The sequence below is a fragment of the Macaca nemestrina genome, chromosome 2 (assembly GCF_043159975.1).
Source record: "Macaca nemestrina isolate mMacNem1 chromosome 2, mMacNem.hap1, whole genome shotgun sequence".
Taxonomy (NCBI): Eukaryota; Metazoa; Chordata; class Mammalia; order Primates; family Cercopithecidae; genus Macaca; species Macaca nemestrina.
Genome location: NC_092126.1, coordinates 16,956,764 through 16,981,375, shown reverse-complemented (window position 1 = coordinate 16,981,375; position 24,612 = coordinate 16,956,764). Strand labels below are relative to the sequence as shown.

Below are 24,612 nucleotides of genomic sequence, written 5' to 3'. Positions count from 1 at the left end.
ATAGACTGGATAAAGAAAATGTGATACATATACACCATGGAATACTATGCAGCCATAAAAAAGAATGAGATCCTTTGTACACGGGTGGAGCTGGAGGCCATTATCCACAGCAAACTAATGTAGGAACAGAAAAACAAATACCGCACGTTCTCACTTATAAATGGGAGCTAAATGATGAGATCACATGGACACATAGAGGGGACACATACAGGGACCTATTAAAGGGCAGAGGGTGGGAGCAGGGAAAGGATCAAGAAAAATAACTAATGGATCTAAACTTAAGAGCTGGGTGGAATAATTAGTACAACAAACTCCCATGGCACACATTTACCTATGTAACAAACCTGCACATCCTGCACATGTACTCCTGAACTTAGAAGTTAAAATGAAAAACATAAATAAATAAACCTCTTATAATACTCATGGTGGTTCTGCTTCCCAGATTGAACCCAGGCTGATACACTTAGCAATTTAAAACATAGACTCTGGGGCCAGCTTGTTGAGGCAGAAGTCCAGTCCCTGATGTCACTTTCTGTGATTTTTTTGGGCTATTACTTAATTTCTCTATGTCTCAATTGCCTTATATGAAAAATAGGATAATAATCTTACCTAACTTGAAGAGTACTACAAGTAAAACATTCAGTACATTGCCTAGCACATAGATAACACTCAATATGTGTTCATTATGATCATACTATGATGATGATGATGATTTGCTTCCTATTTAAAAATTAAAACAGTAACTTACAAGGTTCTCTTCCTCTGACCTGGTTTATTACATATCTGTGTTCTCTTTTAGAATGTAAATATCTTGAGGACTGTTATCATAATTGATTTATCTTTGCTTTGTTCCACATGAAACTTCCCTTCTCATCTAACAGGAAGACATGACTGGCTCAGATGGAATGTTGAAGTGAGAATTTGGATTCCATTTGGGCCAAGGAAGGTTTAAGGTCTGTGGGAGCCAGCGTTCAAGATGGTTCCCATGACTCTCACCTCCTGATCTTCATATTCTTGTGAATACCCCCTCCCACACTAAGTAGGAACAACTCATATAACCAATGGGACATTTTGAAAATGATGGATGTGGGCCGGGCGCGGTGGCTCACACCTGTAATTCTAGCACTTTGGAAGGCTGAGGTGGGTGGATTGTCTGAGCTCAGAAGTTCGAGACCAGCCTGGGCAACACAGTGAAACCCCATCTCTACTAAAATACAAAAAAAAAAAAAAAAAAAAAAAAAATTAGCTGGGCATGGTGGTGTGCACCTGTAGTCCCAGCTACTCAGGAGGCTGAGGCAGGAGAATTGCTTGAACCCAGGAGGCAGAGGTTGCAGTGAGCTGAGATCACGCCACTGCACTCCAGCCTGGGCAACAGAGTGAGACTCCACCTCTTTAAAAAAAAAAAAAAAAGAAAGAAAGAAAGAAAATGATGGGTGTGATTTTTTAAGGCTAAGTTATCAAAGAAATGGAGGCTTCTGCTTTGCTCTCTTACATCACTCATTATAGAGGAAGCCAGTTACCATGTCATTAGGACATTCAGGCAGCCTTATGAAATGGTCTACATGGTGAGGAACTGGGGCCTCTTTCCAGCAACAGCCATCACTTGCCATGCATGTCAGTCAGCTGTCTTGAGAGTGGGACTGCTAGCCCCAGTCAAGCTTTCAAAAGGCTACCATCCCAGTGGACGTCATGACTGTAACATCTCATGAAAAACCCGAAGAAAGACTGTCCAGACAAGTCACTTCCAAATTTCTGACCCACAGAAATTGCATGAGATTATAAATATTTACCATAATTTGTGACACTGAAATAGATAGGTAATATGCCATCCAAAAGATTACTCGAAGTTTACCTTGTTTCATCAATAACAATGATAATAATCATTTGTATTACCTATCAAGTACTAACTACCTGTCAGGTGGTGTGCTAAGCACTTTGAAAGTGTTATCTTATTTAATCCTCATAACCATCTTATTTGATGAATAGTTTAATTCAGTTTGTACTATTATCAACCTCATTTTCAAATAAAGAAACTGAGGCTTACAAAAAGCAATGAACTTGCTCAAAGTCAACAAGCTAGATGGTGATACAGCTAAGACTGACCCCACATCCTCAGATACCACACCCAGTTTTGGGTGTCACTGACAGCCTATTATGCCTCTTTGGCACAGCTCTGCAAGATCTTATATATGATATTGGTTTCCTGAAAACTCAGAGTGCAAAGCCCTTGTGCTGCAAATACTTTCCTGCTTGCCCTTTCTGACATGGATGCAGCATGCACTTGAGCTTCCTATAGCTTCCTTGGTGCAGTCTTCCGGGAAGGTGCCAGGGCACCTAACTAGTCACAAACTTACATTATTAACATGCTCCCAGGTCACTGCAATTGAAGTTCTCACAATTCCTTCCCCATCATTACACTCTAATTTCCCTCCTGGCTTCCTTATTGCTCTACTGGGGGAGGAGGATGGAGAGATTGCTTTAATAGCAATTTTACACTTCATTCTAAAAACCTGTCCTGTGCTTCAGTGAAGGATATATGGAAGAAAATAATCAGTTCAGAAGATTATAGATCTAGCTATTTATATTCCATTTGAGTCCTTCTATATATAAGCACTGAGTCTGTCTTGGACTTCTTGCTGGTGTCATTTTTGCTTGACTATGGGGGGACAATTTCATTTCACTTATAGGATAAGCCAGTAACTTCCTGTTAGTAAAATTCCTTGACCATAAGCATCTAACTAATCAAGACATGTTCCCACAGCATGTTGCTCTAAGTCCTAGTATGTGCAGTGTAGAAGAGACCTTTTAAGACTTTTATCCTCTTAATATGCTAAGTGTATTAGTCCGTTTTCATGCTGCTGATAAAGACATACCCAAGACTGGGCAATTTACAAAAGTATTTTATTGGACTTACAGTTCCACATGGTTGGTGAAGCCTCACAAATCATAGTGGAAGGTAAAAGGCACATCTCACATGGTGGCAGACAAGAGAAGGAAGCTTGTGCAGGGAAACTCCCCCTTATAGAACCATCAGACCTTGTGAGACTCGTTCACTCTCATGAGAACAACACATGAAAAACCTGTCCCCATGATTCAATGACCTCTCACTGGGTCCCTCCCACAATATGTAGGAATTCAAGATGAGATTTGGGTAGGAACACAGTCAAATTGTATCACTAGGGGACCAACAAATCTTGATTGGTTTTGTTTTCTTTCTAATTATAAATATAATGCAAAGTTGGTTGGCATACGACTATTTCATAAACACATAATACACAAAATAAAAGTTCCCTCAGTCTTGTACCCTAGAGATAATCATTGTTTACAATTTAGAGCATAAATATTCAACTTTGTTTTCCCACATGTGCTAAAGTAATTAATTTCCATTTTCTTCTTCACAAAACGAAACTGGTGTCATACATATTGCTTCTCCCTTATGGTTTTTTTTCTGTTAGCAATATTTCTTGGAACTATTACGTCTTGGAAAGCTGTTTCTACCATCAGTGTGTATAGATTCTCATGCTTTTGAACAGTTTCTGATATACTATAATATGTTCAGTTATTCCCATACTGAAGGATTTGGGGGTTGTGTCCTTTGTTCAATGACAATCTATGCTGAAATGACCAGTCTTGTACGTATGTCTTGCACAGTATTTCTGGAGGATGAATTTCTATAAGGGGAGATTTTCAGACAAGATTTTCTAGCTGTACCAGTTTACACTCCCACCAACAATACCTGAAGTGGCCTGTTCCTCCACACCCTCACAAACATTGGATATTATCTTTTCTTCTTTCATCTTTGTGCTACGCCAAACTCGTATTATAATTAACACTGGTGAGAAGAGCAATAGATTCCTTTTCCCCTTTACAGGTGATTGGAAAGGAAATTCCCTAAGTGATAAATAGGAGATTGGTTTGCCCAGGAGTAATTAGCATTTATATAGCTCTTCATTCTCAGAACTAATTCAGTGTTAACTAACTCACATTTATACACAAACAGACATTTGACATTGGGGAGAATTTATCAGGCCCTTCTGGAGAGTTTATGCTCTGCTGTTCTTGACTTAGTCTGGTGACCTTGAACTGGTGATTTCCCTTAAGATACATCCGTTTTTTGGTGTTTAAGAATCACTTGAGAGGACTTAGGAAAAAAAGGAGATTTTCACTCCTTCTATTTCCTATTTTGATTCAAGAGGTCCTACGTGGGTCATTTTCATGTCTTTTGGACTTCAGACACAGAAAGTTTAATCCTACCCCTAAATTTGGCACACCGACGTTGTTACTCCATGCAAAGCCACTTTCTTGTTTCATTTGGTGATTCCCCTTCATTCCCACTGCCAATTTCAACTCCCCTCCCCACTATACACAACCATTTGAATGTATTGGGTATATATTCTAGAATTTTAAAGTATCTTTGGAAAATAGTTATTGTGGCTTTATATGAATTTACATGTATATACACCTGTATAAAATAACATATGTAATATATAATATGTGTACCATAAGAAAAGAATATATATATCGTATAGTCAGCCCTCCACATCCACAGATTTTGCATTCATGGATTCAACCAACTGCAGATTGAAAATATTCAGGAAAAAATCCACACGTTCCAAAGAGCAAAACTTGAATTTGCTGCATGTTGAGTACTACGTTGAGTTCACACACACGAAGTGATGTGTAGGTATTGTATTAGGTAATCTAGACATAAAAGTACACAAGAGGATGTGCATGGTCATATGCAAATACTACACCATTTTACATAAGGAATTTGCATACCTTCAAAGTTTGGTAACCTCAGGAGGTCCTGCATCCAATCCCCTAAGGATACTGAGGGACAACTGTATATATAAACTAAATTCTGGTATAAGTTTTTTTGTTTCTTACTTTTTTCTCTTAACACTCTATTTTTAAGAGCTAGCCAGATTGCTGAGAGTACATCCCACAGAATTTATGGCTTCTAACTGCTGCTTAGTATATCTCCATCACCCTGTATGTATGCATTCCCCTGGTGATAGATAAGTACAGTAGGTTGTGTTCAACTCCACCTCCTGCTACTACAAACAAGCCTGCAATGAACAACCATATACATGTATTGAATGAGGATTTCTCTGAGGTTATGCCAGATTGTTAGATCAGGTAGTTGCTTTTTTAGCTTCTTATAATGACAGTTTTTTAAAAATAAATAAAAGTAGGGAAATTGTGTAATGAACACCATAATCCAACTGCCAGATTTAAAAATTATCAATATTTTGCTCTACTTCAGCTCTCCTTCCTTTCCTTTGTTGTAGCTTTTAAGAAAAATTTCCAACAGCATGCCATTTTACTACAAATATTTGGATCTCTAATACATAAAGACATTTAAAAATATAACCTCAACACCGATATCACACCTGACAAAGCCAGCAATATTTCCTTGATATCATCTAATACCCAGTGCATATTCAAATTTCTGTATCTCAAAGGTAACTTTTGTAGCTCGTGTGTTAAAATCAGGCCCCAAATAAGGTGATACATTGTATTTGATTGTTATGTTTCTTAAATCTCTTATCCTGTAAAGTATACCCTTCTCCTCCTCCTTCACACCATTGACTTTTTCAAGAAATACGCTAAGTTGGTGTGATGCTTCACATTCTAGATTTGTCTGGTTATATCATCTATTAATTCATCCCTCTGTCTCTGATCCTTCCTGTAAACTACAAGTTAGATCTAAAAACTTGATTAGATTCACATTCAGTATTTTTCATAGTTGGTTCTATGCATGTCACATTGCATCTTATCAGGAGTCACATAAAGTCTGATGGTTCCACTTTTATTGGTGATAATTTGATCAGCAAGTTCAGATCATAAAACCCTGATCTCTCTTTTGTGAAATACTTAACGTGCAACTCTTCTAATGATTTTGGCACTATTTTATTAATAGTTGCAAATGGTCATTTAAAAATTTTATCATTTCTTCTCTATTTACTAGCAGGAGTTTTTTCTATAAGAAAACCAACTTTCCCATATTAACTAGGCTAATCATCCTGAAATACAGTTCATATGGGCAGGCAAAATAAATTTTTTCTTTTCCTTTAATCACCAATTATTAACAGAAGGTGTTGTGATCCAGCTACCCTCAAGAGTAACCAGAGGGTTTTGGGTTCAGTTTGTTTTATTTGTTTGTATTTTGATGCTCAAATTTTCTCATCTTTGGCTAATAAGATCCTTCAATTTAACTCCAACGTCCTTTGGACATGACTCTCCTAGCTTTTGATACCTTCCTTGATTTCTGGCTTATCAAGATAATCCACACTCATCTTGTCCATTCCCCACCCCAAATATGAAATCAGCCATTTCTTCAAGTTCTATTTCATTTCTGTGAAGAATGGTATTTAGAAACCATCATCTGGACCCCAGTAGTGCTCAGTGTTACAAGACTGGTGTTGCTTCAAGGCCTTTTTAGAAGAGGCAGTTAGGAAAAACATTGTCAATGAGAAAAAAAGTTAACATTACAATATTTTAATCTCTTTGATTTTATACCTTTCTTGTTTTTTTCACACTAACAATCCTGGTAGCCAAAAACATTAACATAATGACTTATTTCATTTCCCATCCTATATACACAGAATATTTTCAAAACAACTGTGCCAATGTGGTTAATAACAGCAGTCCTACGGAATTCTTTGCAGCTTTTTTTGTCCATAGAATGGGTTCCATTAAGGATGTACAGACTAGAAAGTCTAATCTAATGTCATGTGAAAGGTTTATGTTCATCTGTGATTGTATCAGGGGTTGGCAATATTTTTTTCTGTAAAAACCCAAGTCAAATATTGTAGGCATTACAGGTCATCAGTCTCTGTGACAACTACTGAACTCTGCAATTGTTGTAGAGAAGCAGCCATAGATAATAAGGAAACCAAGGTGTATGACTAGGTTCCAATAAAACTTTGTTTACAAAAATGGGCATCAGACCTGTTTGGTCCTACAGACTGTAATTTGCCAACTCTCATATTATGTCACCAATATGACACACGATTAGGTACATTTGTTTTATTCCTTTTTGACATTTGGAGAACAAACTTTTCATTTCATTTTCTTCTATTTGTGTATTTACTCATTTATCTTTACTTTTTTTGTCATGTAAGGGTGAATTTATATAAGTTTCATGGGAAATTTTGATTTAGGTGACCTATGGACTAATTTTGAGAAATACTGCCCTAAAATGAAGGCAGAGCCCCAGACATGGACAAGAATTATAAACCTGGAATCAATTTTCAGCTAAATACTGTCATTTGAAGGATATTAGAGAGGTGCTCATACTTCAAACCTATTCTTAATATTCTTACTAGTTGTCACTTTCTTCTATTATATCATCTATTGCATTTGATAAAATGCAAATATTTCTTGAGTAACTATTTAGATGTTATTAGCTATGGATTTGTTTATCAATTTGCTGCAGAGATTTAGACATGAGGCAAAATAGAGATGGAGGAGATTGGTGGAGGAAAGCAAGGGAGATGGATCCACAGGGGAGCAACAAGGAAGGCTGAGTACCTAAAGGAGGTAAGCAACTAAAGGCATTGGTTGTTTTAGGAAAGTAAGGAGGAATATGAACAAGGAGTACCTGACTACTAAATGAAACTAGGTCCATTGAAATCAGGAACTACCATGCTTTTTCTTCACTGCTACTAAATACCCAACACCTGGATATTATTTTGTCAGATTCGTTTTACCAGTTTGATATTTTTTTTTTTTTTTTTGAGACGGAGTCTCGCTCTGTCGCCCAGGCTGGAGTGCAGTGGCGCGATCTCGGCTCACTGCAAGCTCCGCCTCCTGGGTTTACGCCATTCTCCTGCCTCAGCCTCCTGAGTAGCTGGGACTACAGGCGCCCGCCACCGCACCCGGCTAATTTTTTGTATTTTTAGTAGAGACGGGGTTTCACCGTGGTCTCGATCTCCTGACCTTGTGATCCGCCCGCCTCGGCCTCCCAAAGTGCTGGGATTACAGGCGTGAGCCACCGCGCCCGGCCACCAGTTTGATATTTTAAAGGGCAAAGTGTGAAGTACCTGGCAAGTGTGATGCTAGACTTCAATACAAGCACCTTGTCATCTTTTTTTCAGTGCCCAGCTTGCTGCAAGCATTTCAGTTTTCAGCCCCTGCTTAGCACATTGGTAGGGAGACTTGAACACCCAGGCCAAGGTGTTACATGGGAGAAGGAGAAGAAGAAAAGGCCAAAATATCAGGGAGGCATCACAAGATACACTCCGCCACTTTCCAAATTTGCCTTGCTTCAGTTTTGCTGGGATGCACTTTGTACTGTGAACAATTAAAGTATATTATAATATTCAACTTGAGCACCTAGTCTCAAGCTTAATACCTAAAAGTAAAAATGATATAAACAAGTACTTATTAGAATTTCCATAGTAACAGCAGAGATCAGGGAGGAAAACACAACAACAAGAAACTTGAGAAAATATCACCTGTTACAACTTCTAGTAAGTTGCCTTTTAAAAAAATTTGGAATCTCAAAGTAGCATAATTAAAAAGTGTTTTGATCTTACAATAATACACACCTGGGTCTCTAATACTTACTGTGTGACCCTGCACAAGTCACATAAACGTTTTGAGCCCCAGGTTCCTCATTTGTGATGATAAAATATTTCTTTTTCAGGCTTGTTCCTTAGGGATTTCTTAGTCCTCTTTTAAACATTTATTGAATGCTGAAGGAGATCAGTACATGCCACCCCAAAATATGCCACTGTGGCATATGAATCGTTTTGAGCTGAAAGCAACTGAAAAGCAACAGATGCAGAAAGAAACATTTTCAGGGCTTATCTGACTAAAAGCAGAAACTTCTGAGAAATGAGGATTGCCATTAATCCTGTCTCTGGGGGTGTGTTTGGCCATAAACTAACTGGAAAAGTTAGCACCAACACGAATCTTCACAAAGAAACCTTACTAAATTATCCCATCTTCCATTCATTTCCCCTGTTAGTAACTTTCCCACAATGTGCTGCCCCTGGAGCTCAACCTCTGCTTTGCTTTGTCTAGTCCCTTCACAATGTATCACTCTTTGTTAAAATGGTATATAAGCACTGAGTTGGCTTCTTTGGGTTTTCACTTCCTTTATGTGGAGACCTTGTGTAAAATTAAAGTTTGTATGCTCTGTCTCTTGTTAATTTATCATTTAACAGTTCAATTCACAGTCCTCAGACACTTAACCTAAGAGAAAAGAAGGAAAGCTCTCTCCTCCCCCACAATGCCAACACTATTAATGAATGTCAGATATTGCTAGAGATTCAGGGCACAGGATGAATTGGGTTATGTTTTCTTCCTTTCAGGAAAAGATCTATTGAATATAGGATACCTGGATGAAGTCTTACAAGGTGATTCAGTATTCAGTGACACAGAAATAGGGGAATGTAGGGCTATTCCATGTGGAGGACCTTGCTTAAGTAATTACATTGAGGTAAAAAAATAACATCAAATGAGCTTCAAGTGCTTGGTGTATAATAGGTGCTCAGTAGATGTTCTTTTTCCTCCTTTCTGCCTTCTTCTCTAGAAATAAACCCAGTTCATGCCACAAGTATTATTTTAAAAAGTTGAGAAGGTCCTATAAGTGCTTAGCTACTCCAGATGTGGTCTACGGACAAGAAGCCTTGGCATTACCCGGGAGCAAATTAGCAACGCAGCATCTCAGGCCCCCATTGCAGGCCTGCTACACTAGAATCTGCAGTTTAACTACATTACCAGGTAATCTATATGCACATTAAGGTTTGAGAAGCATTGCTAGGGGATAAGGTATAGGAATAATTTCTCTGGTAGGGGAAAGTATGGTTCCAGAAAGCAGAGAGGTTTGTGGAGAGCTCCTAAAATGTGATGGTTGCAGTAGCAGTGAGGTAAGGGTAGGGCATTTGCACATGATATGGGATGGTTGATTCAGAGCTGCTACTTACTGTAGATTTACCTCCAGGTATCCTTTATCCTCAGTAATGTCTCTTTTCACTAAGTAGCCTATTTTTGCCTTGTTGGTCTTGTTCTTAACCTGACTTTCATTTCAGACAAATGTCTTATTGCAATTTAGGAAGCACATTCTTGATGCAAATAATAAAAGGCTCAAATTAGAAGTCCAGGCCTTCTTTAAACAAGATTAACCAGCTCCTGCCAGAAGTTGAGAACTGTTAAATTATGTTCCTTAGTAGGGCCTGCTGAGCTGCTTTTCAACCCCTTCTTAGCACCACAGCAGCTTGGAACTCCCAGAGATAAAACCCAGTTTTCATGTAAGGAAATTGCTAAAACCTACAGTTTGAGAAGGCAGGAGCAAGAGCCTCTCCTTTGAACAAGGTAGAAGGAGACAGAAATAAATTACCACTTCCCGTAGTGCTAAGGGACTGCGGCAAACTTGTACATACACAATCCTTGCCTTGGCAAGTATCTGCTAACTCTGGGCTAGATTTTTTTAAACACATTTCACTCCTCATTTATGCAATTTAAATAATCACGTAAAAATTAGGTAGGTAATGTTAGGGAGGAAAAGTTTTTTCTCTACCCACTTTAGTTCAGCACTTGGAGGAGTGCAAATTAAACTGACAAAAGATTAACAGGAAAAAATAGACTAGGTTTATTCACATACATTTATTCAGGAGCTTACAGAAAACATGGCTCAAAGAAGCAGTTATAATTTGGGGCTTATATACCATCTTAATAGGAGAAGGGGAGGGAGAGAAAAGGCGCTTGTGGAAAAATGAATGACTCTGAGCACAGATAAATTGGCCCTTCAGAGAACAGATGGGAGGTATGATAGATTTATGGTAATGTTAGTTTATGTGATTTATCTGGTGATAGGAATCAATCCCCCCAAATCATAGGAATCAATTCTTCGCCTACCCCATATAGGAAAGCCTCTTTTGAAGGAGAATCTATGGCAGTTGAATTCTTTTGAAAGGCTCTGCTTTTTTAGGCACATAAGGGCAAGGTGGGGGTGGGGGTGTCAGGCAAAGCCTCCTTCTGCATATTTTGATTCTCAAATGTCTTGAGCTCAACATAATTTTATGCTATAGTGTTATATTCCAGATCCCTTCACTAAGAAAATAAGGGGACATATAAAGAACATACATGCTATCTCTAACACACACACACACAATCTCCCATTATTCCCCCAAACTGGAAATTACTATTAACATGGTGATTTACTTGTTTTTCAATCCCCTTTCTTTTCATTTTTTTGGCACATGGTTGAGATTATAATATACAGTTTAGGTTCTTACTTTTTCAACTTAACATTTTCAACTTAACATTTAAAAAGTGTATATGGGGAAAACTTTTTAAAATTTAAAATTATGAAATCTTTCAAACATAAACTGAAGTTCAGAAAATAATATAACCACCACCCAGGAACCCACTGCCAGGATTTAAGAGATGTTAACATTTTACTATATTTGCTTTGAATCACTCTGAAAAGAAAATGTCACAAATGCAGTTAGGGCCTCTACCCACTTCTTCAAACCTTACTACAATCACTTCTATTCAAGGGTCACCACTGTCCTGAGACTGGTACATTTCATTTCCAGGTCTATTTTTAACTTTTGTCAATAATACATACCTACATTTGGTGAGGTTTTAAATTTTATACAAATGGTATCATGTTTGATACATCCTTTTGCAACTTTCTTTTTATTATTCAATATTAGATCACCTTGGAAAAAATAGTCTTTTTTCCATTTAATTACACAAATGGAAAGCAGATACTCTTGTTCGGTTGGAAAATGTTTTAGCTTTACCAGGGCTGAGAGCTTAGAGCTGGTGGCAGTGGAGTTAGGTGATACATCACATACTGCGATTATCTGAATCCATTAATTGATCAAGAACTCAAGGACCATTCTGGAAGAAACAGCTGCAAGGTCAAGACCCCATTTCTCTTAAGTTTTGAGTTGTATATATAGGGGAGTAAAGGTAATCTTTTTTTCCTCACTCATCACAAGCTTTACGGCTTAGACTCCTATAAGAAAAGACAGATTAACAAAATAAAAGCATAACAAATTTATTTTAAAGGTTTTGTATGACATGGGAACCTTCACAAATGAAGACCCAAAGACTCAGGGGGAAAACTGTTTTTATGAACTGTGGTACAGAAGCATGAGAGGAGGACAAAAGGGTGTGATTCAATGGTAATATACAGGGGAAAACTCAGCAAGGCCTGCTTGTCCAAAGTTTTCTTGGTCTCTAGGTATCAGGCAGGATCCCTCTAAGATGAGGGTCTTATGACTTACTTTCAGGGGAGGTATGTCACAGAATTCTTTTATGGCCTTCTTCAGGGGAGAAAAGTGAGCTATCAGAGTGACTTTCGTGCTTCTTTGGTTTTCTTCTTTTCTTTTTTTGTTTTGAGACGGAGTCTTGCTCTGTCACCCAGGATGGAGTACAATGATGCGATATCGGCTCACTGCAACCTCCGCCTCTCGGGTTCAAGCAATTCTCCTGCCCCAGCCTCCCAAGTAGCTGGGATTACAGGCGCCTGCCACCATGTCTGGCTAATTTTTGTATTTTTTAGCAGAGACAGAGTTTTACCATGTTGGTCAGGCTGGTCTCGAACTCCTGACCTCACGTGATCCACCCGCCTCGGCCTCCCAAAGTGCTGAGATTACAGGCATGAGCCACCGCCCCTGGCTGCTTCTTTGCTTTTCTCTACTTCCTTCAGCTGAAAATATTGCATGTGCACCAAGGTGTCATATTTTGCAGTATCCTATTCTGAGACCCCCCCGACATTTATACACATTTAATGGACCACATGGTCCCTGGCAGGAAAATTCAACAGAGAACTCTGAACGGAATCACTATATGAGTGAAGAGGGGAATCTAAATTGAGACTCAGACCTCAGCGCAAGACCTGTGTTTTGGTATTGACCAGAGGATAGGTGGTTATGGATACTGCATGTGAAGGTCTGGGGGCAAAATGTTACCCAATGCAGCTGACCTGGCTCATGGGCAAAATATGGGGGTGTGGGTTGGGGGGATTTACTTGTGTATACATATGGCAAGAGCTAGTCCTGCGAGCATGTTTTGTTGTGATGACCTTGTGATGTGGTAACCCTACAATGTAACAGCCTGTCTCCTACAGCCAGATGCGTCGCCTGTGACATGGTGCAACAGATAGTGTCTCAAAGAGCAGCTAAGAACAGGATTATGGTCAGGTGCACTGGATGTTCTGCTTTTCAGTGGGGCTAAACTTTCGGTGTCCTTGGGCTTATCTTGGGGATGGGTTATAAGACAGTGAAGGATGACAACCGTAAGGATGACATCCGTACACTCCTGCTCACCTCTTGTAACAGATTTCTCAAAAGTAAGCCATGCTGTTAGTAGCCAGACAGCGGTTACTCTTGGCGTGGAGTAATGATTAGATGAGGACCAAGAAGAACTTCTGTGCCCTGGTAATGTTTTGATTTTGATTTTGATACTGGTTTAAAACAAAATGTTGGTTTGCAAAATTTTATCAAGTTTTACCATGTATAATACGTCTAATTTTCTGTATGTATAGGTATGCCTCAGAGATATTGTAGGTTCAGTTCCAGATTATTGCAATAAAGTGAATATCACAATAAAGGAAGTCACACAAAGTTTTAGTTTCCCAGTGTATATGAAAGTTGTGTTTACACTAAACTATAATCTATTAAATGTGCAATAGCATTATGTCTAAAAAGTCAACGTACATACCTTAATTTGGAAATATTACATTGGGCCAGGCACGGTGACTCACACCTCTAATCCCAGCACTTTGGGAGTCCGAGGCGGATGGATCATGAGGTCAGGAGTTCAATACCAGCCTGGCCAACATGGTGAAACCCCATCTCTACTAAAAACACAAAAATTAGCTAGGCATGGTGGTGGGCGCCTGTAATCCCAGCTACTCAGGAAGCTGAGGCAGAGAATTGCTTGAACCCGGGAGGCAGAGGTTGCAGTGAGCCAAGATAGCACCACTGCACTCCAGCCTGGGTGACAGTGAGACTCCATCTTAAAAAAAAAAAAAAAAATTGGCCAGGTGTGGTGGCTTATGCTTGTAATCCTAGTGCTTTGCAAGGCCAAAATGGAAGAATCACTTGAGCCCAGGTGTTTAAGATCAGCCTGGGCAACACAGTAAGACCCTGTCTCTACAAAAAAATCAGAAAAATTGTTGGATGTGGTGGCATGCAGCTGTGATTCCAGCTACTTGGGAAGCTGAGGGAGGAGGATCACTTGAACCCAGGAGGTTGAGGCTGCAGTGAGCTGTGATCATACCACTGCACTCCGGCCTGGGCAACACAGCAAAACCTTGTCTCAAAATAATAATAATAATAATAATAATTAATAAATAGGTTATTGCTAAAAAATGTTAACAATCAATTGAGTCTTCAGTGAGTCATAATCTTTTTGCAGTTAGAGGGTATTGCTTTGATGTTGATGTCTGCTGACTGACCAGGATAGTGGTTGCTGAAGGTTGAGGTGGCTGTGGATATTTGAAAATTTCTTAAAATAAGACAACAAAGAAGTTTGCCGCATTAATTCTTCCTTTCACAAAGAGTTCCTATAGCGTGCAATGCTGTTTAATAACATTTTACTCAAAGTAGAACTTCTTTCAAAATTTGAGTCAATAATTAAACAGAAAAGTATTGAACTTGGGTGATCCTGACTTGATCACTATGTATTATATACATGTAACAAAACTTCGCATGTACCCCATAAATTTGTACAATTTAAAACATTTTTTAAATGTTACTATGGAAAATTTCAAACATACCTAAAAGTAGAGAAAATATTATCTTAAAATTGAGATACTGATAACCAATTACATATGTTTTAACTAATAAAACCAATACCAACATCTTGTCAAACTTGTTTTATCTTCTCTCCAACTTTAAATTTCATGTTCAATAAAAATGTTTCTCAAAAAAAAAATTGAGGTTAATCCTCTCAAACCCTGCTGCTGCTTTGTCAACTAAGTTTATTGTTGTTCTAAAACCTCTGTTGTCATTTCAACAATGTTCACAGCATTTTCACCAAGTGTAGACTTCATTCCCTTCAAGAAAGCACTTTTGTTGTTCATCCACAAAAAAGCAAATCCTCATCTGTCCAAGTTTTATCATGAGATTGCAGCATTTCATTCAGATCTTCAGACTCCACTTCCAGTTCTAGTTTTCTCTGTATTTCCACCATGTCCACAGTTACTTCCTCCACTGAGGTCTTGTTTTTCTGTTTTGGGTTTGTTTTGTTGTTGTTGTTGTTTTGAGACAGAGTCGCACTCTGTCACCTACACTGGAGTACGGTGGCAAGACCATGGTTCACTGCAGCTTCTACCTCCTACACAAACAATCCTCTCACCTCAGCCTCCTGAGTAGCTGGAACTATAGACGTGCCACCATGTCCAGCTAATTTTTTGTTGTAGAGATAAGGACCCAGTATGTTGCCCAGGCTGATCTCAAACTCTTGGGTTCAAGCGATCCTCCCACCTCATCCTCCCAAAATGCCGGGATTCTAGGTGTGAGCCACCATGCCCAGCCTACACTGAAGTCTTGAACCATTCAAAGTCATTCACGAGGCTTGGAATAAACTTTTTCCAAACTCCTTTTAATGTTGACAATTTGACCTCCTCTCATAAATCACAAATGTACTTACCGGCATCTAGAAAGGTAAATCCTTTCCATTAGATTTTCAATTTACTTTGTCCAGATCTATCAGAGTAATCATTCTCTACGGAAGCTATAGTTTTTCAAAATGTAATTCTTAAATAATAAGACTTAAAAGTCAAAATTATTTCTTAATCTATAGGCTGCAGAATAGATGTTGTGTTAGCCGGCATGAAAACAACACTAATCCCCTTGTACATGTCTCTATCAGAGCTCTTGGGTGACCAGGTGCAATGTCAATGAGCAGTAATATTTTGAAAGGACTATCTTTTTTTCTTAGCAACGGGTCTCAATGATGGGTTTCAAATATTCAGTAAACCATGCTGTAAACAGATGTGCTTTCATCCAGGCTTCGTTGTTCCATTTATAGAGCACAGGCAGAACAGATTTAGCGTAATTTCTAAGGACTCTAGGATTTTCAGAATGGCAAATGAACGTTGGCTGCAACTTAAAGTCATCAGTTGCATTAGCCCCTAGCAAGAGAATCAGCCCATCCTTTGAAGCTTTGAAGCCATGAATTGACTTCTCTCTAGTTATAAAAGAACCAGATAGCATCTGCTTCCCATAGAAGGCTGCATTGAAAATCTGTTGCTTAGTGTAGCCATCTTCATCAATGATCTTAGATCTTCTCAGTAACTTGCTGCAGTTTCCACATCAGTACATGCTGCTTCATCTTGCACTTTTATGTTTTGGAGATGGCTTCTTTCCTTAAACATAATGAACTAACCTCTGCTAGCTTCGAACTTTTCTCCTGTGGCTTCCTCAGCTCTCTTTGCCTTCATAAAATTGAATGGCATTAGAGTCTTGTTTTTCGATTAGGCTTTGACTTAAGGGAATGTGCTGGGTTGAGCTATCCAGACCGCTAAAACTTTCTCCGTACAAGCAATAAGGCTGTTTTACTTTCTTATTCATGTGTTTACTGGAGAAGGAATTTTAATTTCCCTCAAGAGCTTTTCCTTTACATTCTCAACTTAGCTAACTGTGTGGTACAAGAGGCCTAGTTTTTGGCCGGTCTTGGCTTTCAACACCACTCCTCTAAGCTTAATCATTTCTAGCTTTCGATTGAAAGTGAAAGATGTGCAACTCTTCCTTTTACCTGAAGATGTAGAGGCTCTTGTAGGGTTATTAATTGTCCTACTTTCAGTATTTTTGTGTCTCACGAAATAGGGAGGCCTGAGGAGAGGAAGAGAAACTGGAGAATGGCCAGTGAGTGGAGCATTCAGAACACACACAATATTTATCAATTAAGTTCACTGTCTTATATGGGCATGGTTCACAGCTCCCCACAACAATTACATAGTAACATCAAAGACCACTGATCACAGATCATCATAACAAATATAATAATAATGAAGATGCTTGAAATATTTTGGTAACATAAAAATTACCAAAATGCAACACAGAAACACGAAGTGAACATATGCTGTTGGAAAAACTGACTTGCTTGATGCAGAATTGCCACAAATCTTCAATTTGTAAAAAGTGCAATATCTGAGAAGCTCAATAAAGCAAAGTGTAATATAATGAGGTACACCTGTATATCATAATTTCAAGAAAAGTTTTGTTTTGTTTTGTTTGTTTGAGATGGAGTCTCCCTCTGTCACCCAGGCTGGAGTGCAGTGGTGCAATCTCAGCTCCCTACAACCTCTGCCACCTGGGTTCAAATGATTCTCCTGCCTCAGCCTCCTGAGTAGCTGGGATTATAGGCATGCACCATCATGCCTAGCTAATTTTTTGTATTTTTAGTAGAGACTGGGTTTCTCCATGTTAGCCAGGTTGGTCTTGAACTCCTGACCTCAGGTGATTCACCTGCCTTGGCTTCCCAAAGTGCTGAGAATACAGGCGTGAGCCACTGTGCCCAGCCCAAGAAACGTTTTTTAGAAAGCAATTGTATATTGTATTTCAAGCTGGTGAAGTGAAATCTACACATGAATGATTGTTAAAGCCTTAAATTTATTTATCAGAGCCCAGGGCCTCTAGTTGAAGATTCAGTACCCATCTTCATTTTTCTACTTGATGCAGCTCATTCTCATAACCTAACCATTATCTAAATGTTCTCTCAACAGAAATAATGTTACTTCACTTCTCCACATACTGTCTCCTCTAGCCTTCTCTGCAGTTTTATTAGAAAACACTAGAAATCTGTTAAAAGAGATGATCAAGCATGGAGGGGAATGAAGCCATTCTCAATCTCCAGGACAATGACTCTGGGGCAAATTGATAGATTTGAGAGCAGATGGTACCCACCACCCAGACCTTTCCCAAGGGAAATGAGGCTGAGCCTTTGACATTGTCGCATCTATATTTAGCAGCCTGAATTTGCCTCACTGAGGTCTCGATGTCCATTTTACGGAGGGTCTTGGTACTGCTCACAAGAGATAAGTATCAAACCAAGAATATTCCTTTCAACCGTAGACCCCTGCTTTCCACTGGACATGGCATATTCCCATGGCATGCCTTCATTTGTGCTCTGTATGTGCATTTTTACCCTTTTCTTCCCTCTAATACTCTCCCTCATGTAGTTTTTTAAGGCAGGCTCTTTGGATCACATAATTCTGTTTCAAAACTTGCCTCTGTCCTGCCAACAACTCCAAGCTTTTCCCATTCAATTCCTATTGGTTAAACGCCTTTCTTGCCAAGTCCTCACTGAAAGATTTCAAACCCAGCGGAAAGGATTCCATTGACTGCGTAGAGAACTACTTCCTTCCCTGATATAACATGGGTCCAAAGGCAATAGCCAATGCCTATTTTAGGTGGGCAGCAGACCTTGAAACTTTCCAAATGTAAAATGTACCTAGATACAAGGATTTCTATGCATTACTAGAAAAAGTATGCCCTAGTAATAGCCTTTGCTCTTTGCAGCCTGACATCTAAATTACTTTGTTCCAGTATAGTGCCTGACACATAAAATATGTTCAACATATGACGCACGAGGAAAGAGAAAGAAAACCAGTAAGAAAGGGTGGAAGGGCAACATGAGACTAAGTATCTCTTTGTAGTCCAGAAGTCTCTTTCACTTTTTTCAAAATCAACTTGTTTGGCAAATATTCTCTAAAATAATTATTCTAAAATCAGAAAAAAGGAAAATCCACATATTGTAGCCTCTTCTTGGATATTTGCACATGATAATATTAAAAGTGCTGGGAAGTCCTGCATCAGAGAAACAGGTTTGATTCTGTTTCTTCCAGAGTATTCCATGGAATCCTCCTCTATGAATCCTTTTATTATAATCTATTCACACCCTACGGGACCAGTGTCTGTCAGAGGACACTTTGGCAAATGTAGCTTTAACTCAACTAGATATGATTTAGAGACTGCCAATATAAACTGTTCCCTGCACAGAGCTTCTGAAACCATAATTATCAACTACATAAATGCCTCTGAGCCTGCACCAGGATCATCCTGATGAAAATACTTGCTCATATGAAGTTAAGAGCATATGAGTCTATTATACTATAAATTTTGTGCATCCTAAATATACCCTGAGCCTTTGTTGGGAGGATGCTGTTGAGCACCAGTGGCTGGCAGCTAAAGTCATGCCAGGCAGGATGGTTACAGTCACTGGGTGTGTAATGTTCCATTCTGGGGGTCATTACAAATGAACCACATGATTGAGAGACACATTTATTTTTGTATCATCTGATCCTGGCATCCAGTTCCAGTCTGTGTCATGAATTTAACATGGCCAAACAAAGTATTGATTACTCTCTTCAAATTCATCTGGAACCTGCCATGTTTAATGAGAGGGAAGCAAGAGATTATTGACACCAGAGTTTGCCGATGTCAATTAGCCAATGATAAAGGCAATCCAAGCCTATATTACACAAAAAAGAATGGAAAGTTGGCCTGCTTGTGGTGTCTCTCATGCCACTGGGAGGGAGGCAAGTATATGACTTCTCAAATAGATTTTTTTTTGTCACCAGATGAATAGTCTACCTGCTACCTCAGCATGAGGATGGACTGACATCTAGTGGACAACCAGGTGTTTGATATTTTTGCTACAAATAGCACTGTAAAAATGAGTAAGCTGCATAACAATGGTACTTGAGAAGGTTCAGTTTAAATAAAATTTGAATTATAAATATAGACTTTTTCCTCATGGTTGAGACCAGTTAATTAAATTTGTATTTAAAGTTAACATTATATTTTGAAGCTGTTTCCCATTAACAATACCATCCCATTGTCTTATGAAACAGTGGTCCATAATTAGATGCCTACCAGAATTAACAATTATATATGTAAAGACAAATAACATAATGCCAGAAACACCCAAAAGATGGCATAGAATGACTTTTATTTTATACATTTTTGGAAAAGAAAAATGTCTAATTCTCAAACACACATGCATCAGTAGATTGTAGCCACCTGCCAGTAAGGAATTTAAGAATTTTAAGGAATTTGGCCAATAATTTACAAAGCTGAGTACAGTTGTCTCATATGCTACTCTGATGGGGGAGAGAAGGGCCTTTCAAGTCAAAAGATAAGGTGTATGCGTCCAGTTTCCCTTGTATCATTGATCGAGAGCATCTGTGATATCGATCTTACTTATCTGGTTTATTGAATGATACCTTGTAGGAAGTAGTTAGTGTTAAGATGTGAGGATAAAAAGAGACAACATCTGTCTCTTCAATTCTTGAAGTGTGAACCAACTGAGAAATAAAGAAGTAAATTAGACAAAGATTTAAAAATACAAGTTTTACGCTTGGTAAAGCAGATTGAAGAATGCTGTTCAAACTGTGCCCAACATAGATCTTTCTAATATTGCCTTTTCTTCCTGGATTAAATTTATTCTGAAATAATTACAGTGCTTCTGTCCAGTTCTTATCTAGTATCTATGTTTTCCAGAATTGTATGAATTGCTCACAACCTCTATATTCTTCTCTAATATACAGTGTTAAAACATTATCGAAAACTTGTAAATAAGGTAAAGAGAAAGTAGGATGTTTTCTTAATGCCATGCTAGAATTTTGCCGAATAGGCCTACGCAAAGGATTGTTTAATTTTCTAGGAGAATGTATCTGTTTTTGACTTATTACACATTATGTTAATTTGTAGAGTTGTGTACTGAAAGATTGAGTATACAAATGGTAAGTTTTCAGACCATATATAAAAATAGACCTCTGATCCATCGCCTGCAAAAATCATCCCATGAAACCAACCCACAATCTATAGGAAGCCAGCCTCCTTCTGACTTATAGCCAGCCTAATTTACAGGAAATCAGACCACCATTTCTAGTAACCATCCAGGAAGCCAAAATATAGCCCCTGTAACAATTGGCCCAAAATGGGTAGGACTAGATTAATAACTGACAGTTTCTTTAATTTCTGTTTCTGTTTTCAACTTAGTACTAGCCAGAGAAAGCCAAATACGCATCCCAACCAATTACATAGGATGCACCATTTCTAGTTAACCTGCCTCCAGCTCCCCCATGACAGCAGCCTTCAATCAGTGTACCCCCAAAGCCTTCCCTTTTTGCCATTATAAAGCTTTTTACTCTGCATGCCTTTGAGTCTCTTCCAAAATATAAGTAATAGTGGCTGACTCCCTTGCTATAGCAAACTGTCAACAGTAGCCATTGTTTCTTCTCATTTTGTTTGTCGTTTACTTCCACCTTCCTCTAGAAAAGAGAACCTCAAAAGTTGATGTTTATTGTCCCATAGAACATTAACCAGTTTTGTATATAGCCTAGCAACCTTATTTTAACATTCTTTTTGCTAATGTCTAGAAATAACTGTCCCTCATATACTCTTGGAACCAGTTTTACTATCTCACTTGTTCTCTCATTAATAGGTTGACTAAATTGCTGACAAGTATACTTTCTACATTTGCATGGCAATTATGCTTTTAACTCTTTGAAAATTACACATTGACAACAGAAAAGAAACAGAATGCCTGTGAACATCTAAGAAGAAATTCATATCTATATTTTACCTATATTAAAAGCTGTATTAACAGAGGAAACTGGATATTTATTAGGTCTACAAGGCGTCTTCAATTTATTTTAATATTGTAAAATTGCTGTGCCACAGTTATTTGTTGAAAAGATTTACCAAACTTCCTCAGATCATGGACTATTTGGAATTACATAGCTCTGAGTTGCCCAACTTGAAACTTATATTAGTTAGTTTTTGCATTTAACAACCCCCAAATCTTACCTTCAGCATTTATTTTTCTTACTCAAATGTATGCAAGTCCGTTTGGTGGCTCTGCTTTAGGTGTGGGTTGGGTTCAAATCTGCTCTACCTCTGGTCCAGAGACTACTAGGTGCAAATTCTTCTCATGGCGATGACGAAAAAGCAAGAGAACAAGCTCAACCATGCAAGCAAACCTCAGCTTATGTCATGCTTGCTAGTATCCCACTGGCCAAAATTACCTATCTAAGCCCCAGGTCAGGAGACAAGGGAGGTATACCCCTCCTACAGCAAGAAGCATTATGAAGTCATATGTTAAAGTATGGATGTATACACCTCTAACAGGGAGGGAGTAATATAATCTAATCCACAGCAAAAACAAAACTGGAGAGGAAGAAAGAACACTGCTGATCAGTTTTCAGAGTACTGGCATATAGTCACAGACCAGATGTGGGAGAAGGCAAGTGGGGATAGGACTCATTTCCCAGAGTGAAAGACCCTCAGTTGATGTAATCACAGATCTTGAAAATCTGCAGAGCTATTTGGCAGAGTGAAAAATCACAATTTCAGAAGAAATTCACCACTAAGCATGAATCAAGCTTTAAGCCTTGTGGCAGCCTCTGTAATGCAAATCTCAGGATGTGTCAGAATAATTATGCACTTTTGCCCTATTGTGCGCAGGTTTCAAAAGCATTGATTAAGGTAGAAGTAAACAATGCCCTACTAGCAGAAACTGAGTCCATGGAATTAGAGGACAAGTATATTGTGAATATACTAAATAACATTTATGAAAATCTTATGCAACCCAATTCTGAGCAATGTATGATCCCTTTTCTCTTATAAAACTAAATGAAAGCTAAAGTCTAACTCATTGATATGTTTATATATACTCCATAATTGTCAAGAATTATTGTCTGTTAAAACACCAATAGCTTATTGATTGTGATAGATAGCTTATTAGGCTTAAATGTTATTTTTTATATAAACTTGACCAAATTTTGAAAATGCTTTATTAAACAAAATTAAGAGAGGTCATTGTTTTGGACTGAGCTTCTGCACTAAGGCCTCAGCAGACCAGACCAAACTGAAATGGAGTCACTAATCCTAAATGCCACATCATCAAACTGAAACTTTAAGAAAGCAAGTAAACGCCCAAACAGATCAATCTTTCCTGAAAACAAGAGATTCACAGCAACCAAGTCTGCCTAAGTCAGCATAAGTTCACTGTGCTTTAACCCCTCCAAGAAAAGTAACATGTAGTAAACCAGTGTTAACCAACCTGCTTTTCAAAAATTGTTCCTACCTTACAAAAACCAACTGTTCTTTCATGCCCAGCAGAATACTATTCTATTTTATTAAATAAGGTGTTGCCTGATTCTAGAATCACAAACAAAAGCCAATTAGATCTTTAAACTAATTTGGGGTGGTGATGGTGGTAATTTTGTCTTTTGACAGCTCTTATATAACTCATAAAATCCATTTTCTTACTTCCAATAAACTATAATCAATACCCTTTTCCATGCAGCCCACCCAAATATCAGTGTCTAATTACACGGCCAACTGTTGCAAAACTTTAGATACCTAGTAGGAAAACACTTCAGTCTGCCGCCCAAGTTGTATTTTCACTAACCATTATATTCTTGACATGCTCCCATTGATACATGTGGTTTTAGTTAACTCATTTTCAGTACTATATTGCATTCTATTGTTGATATATTCCATTTTTATCATTTAATTTTGTATTAATAATTATTTTGAGCTAGTACTATACTTTGCTACCTCAAAACATTCTTCTTTCTTACCTTGTCATCTATTTGTACCCGTGTCTCAATGCTAATACCTACTTCCTAACAAACATGCATCATGGTTGGAATTTAGCCTTAACTTGTTGTAAACATAGAGAGGGACTTGCTGGTGTGATCTGTTGCCCATCCACAACAACATCCTATTAATGATAAAGGCCAAAATGATTCTAGTAAGAGAAACCTTCAAGATGCTCTAGTCTGGGCTAGGCTTTGTGGCTCTTGACTAGCTTGCTCATGCATCTGTGGTCATTTGGTAGAAAGCTGATTTGTCTAGAATGGTCTTACATTTCTACAGATAGGCTGGCTGTTGGCTGGGTCACTGAGCAGCTGGCCACATGTCTCTCATCTTCCAACAGTCTCCAAAGGTAGGATACCAAGAGAACAGAAGCTCTCAAGGCCTTTTGAGTATACATACGGGGCTCTGAACTGGCACAACATCACTTCCTCCATTCTATTGGCTAGAGCAAAACACACATAGCTCATATTCAAGGGCAGTATTCCAGCTACCAATTTCTATGTAACAAACCGCCTCAAAGCATAGTAATTTAAAACAACAACCGTTTGTTTTGCTCACAGATCTGCTCTTTGCAGAGCTTGGTAGAGAAATTCATCCCTGCTCCAGTAGATATCAGCTGGGAAGCTAAACTAGGGCTGCAAGATCCACCTCCAAGATGATCCCATCATCTAGCTGGCAAATTTCTCTCCTGTGATACTCTCCAGGGGGATAATGGCTGGGTCCTAAGAGTGAGCATCACAAGAGACAGGAAATAACAGCTAAGTTTCTTAAGGCTTGGCCCAGACACTGATACAGCACCACTTATACCACATTCCTTTCGTCGAGCAGTAAGTACCCAGATTCAAGGAGAGGAAACATAAGCCCATCTCTCAGTGAAGGAGTGTCAAAGAATTTGGGGGCTGTACTTTAAAACTGCCACAGGCAGTCTCTAGACCTCACCCTTGACGGAAGGGATGATAATGTCGCCTTGTAAAGGGCATGGACACTGGCAGGGGTTAAAGAACAAAACCCTTTTCACAATCCA

The 24,612-nt window shown here is 38.6% G+C and overlaps 1 long non-coding RNA gene across 1 annotated transcript in view; it reads right to left on the bottom strand.

Moving 5' to 3' along the window:
- Nucleotides 1-21,977, bottom strand: part of LOC105470960 (uncharacterized) — a 52,943-nt gene extending 30,966 nt beyond the window's left edge. Inside the window, exon 1 of the long non-coding RNA XR_980890.2 lies at nt 21,792-21,977. This is a non-coding gene — a long non-coding RNA (uncharacterized lncRNA). The remainder of the gene's footprint in view (nt 1-21,791) is intronic.
- Nucleotides 21,978-24,612: the final 2,635 nt, after the last annotated feature.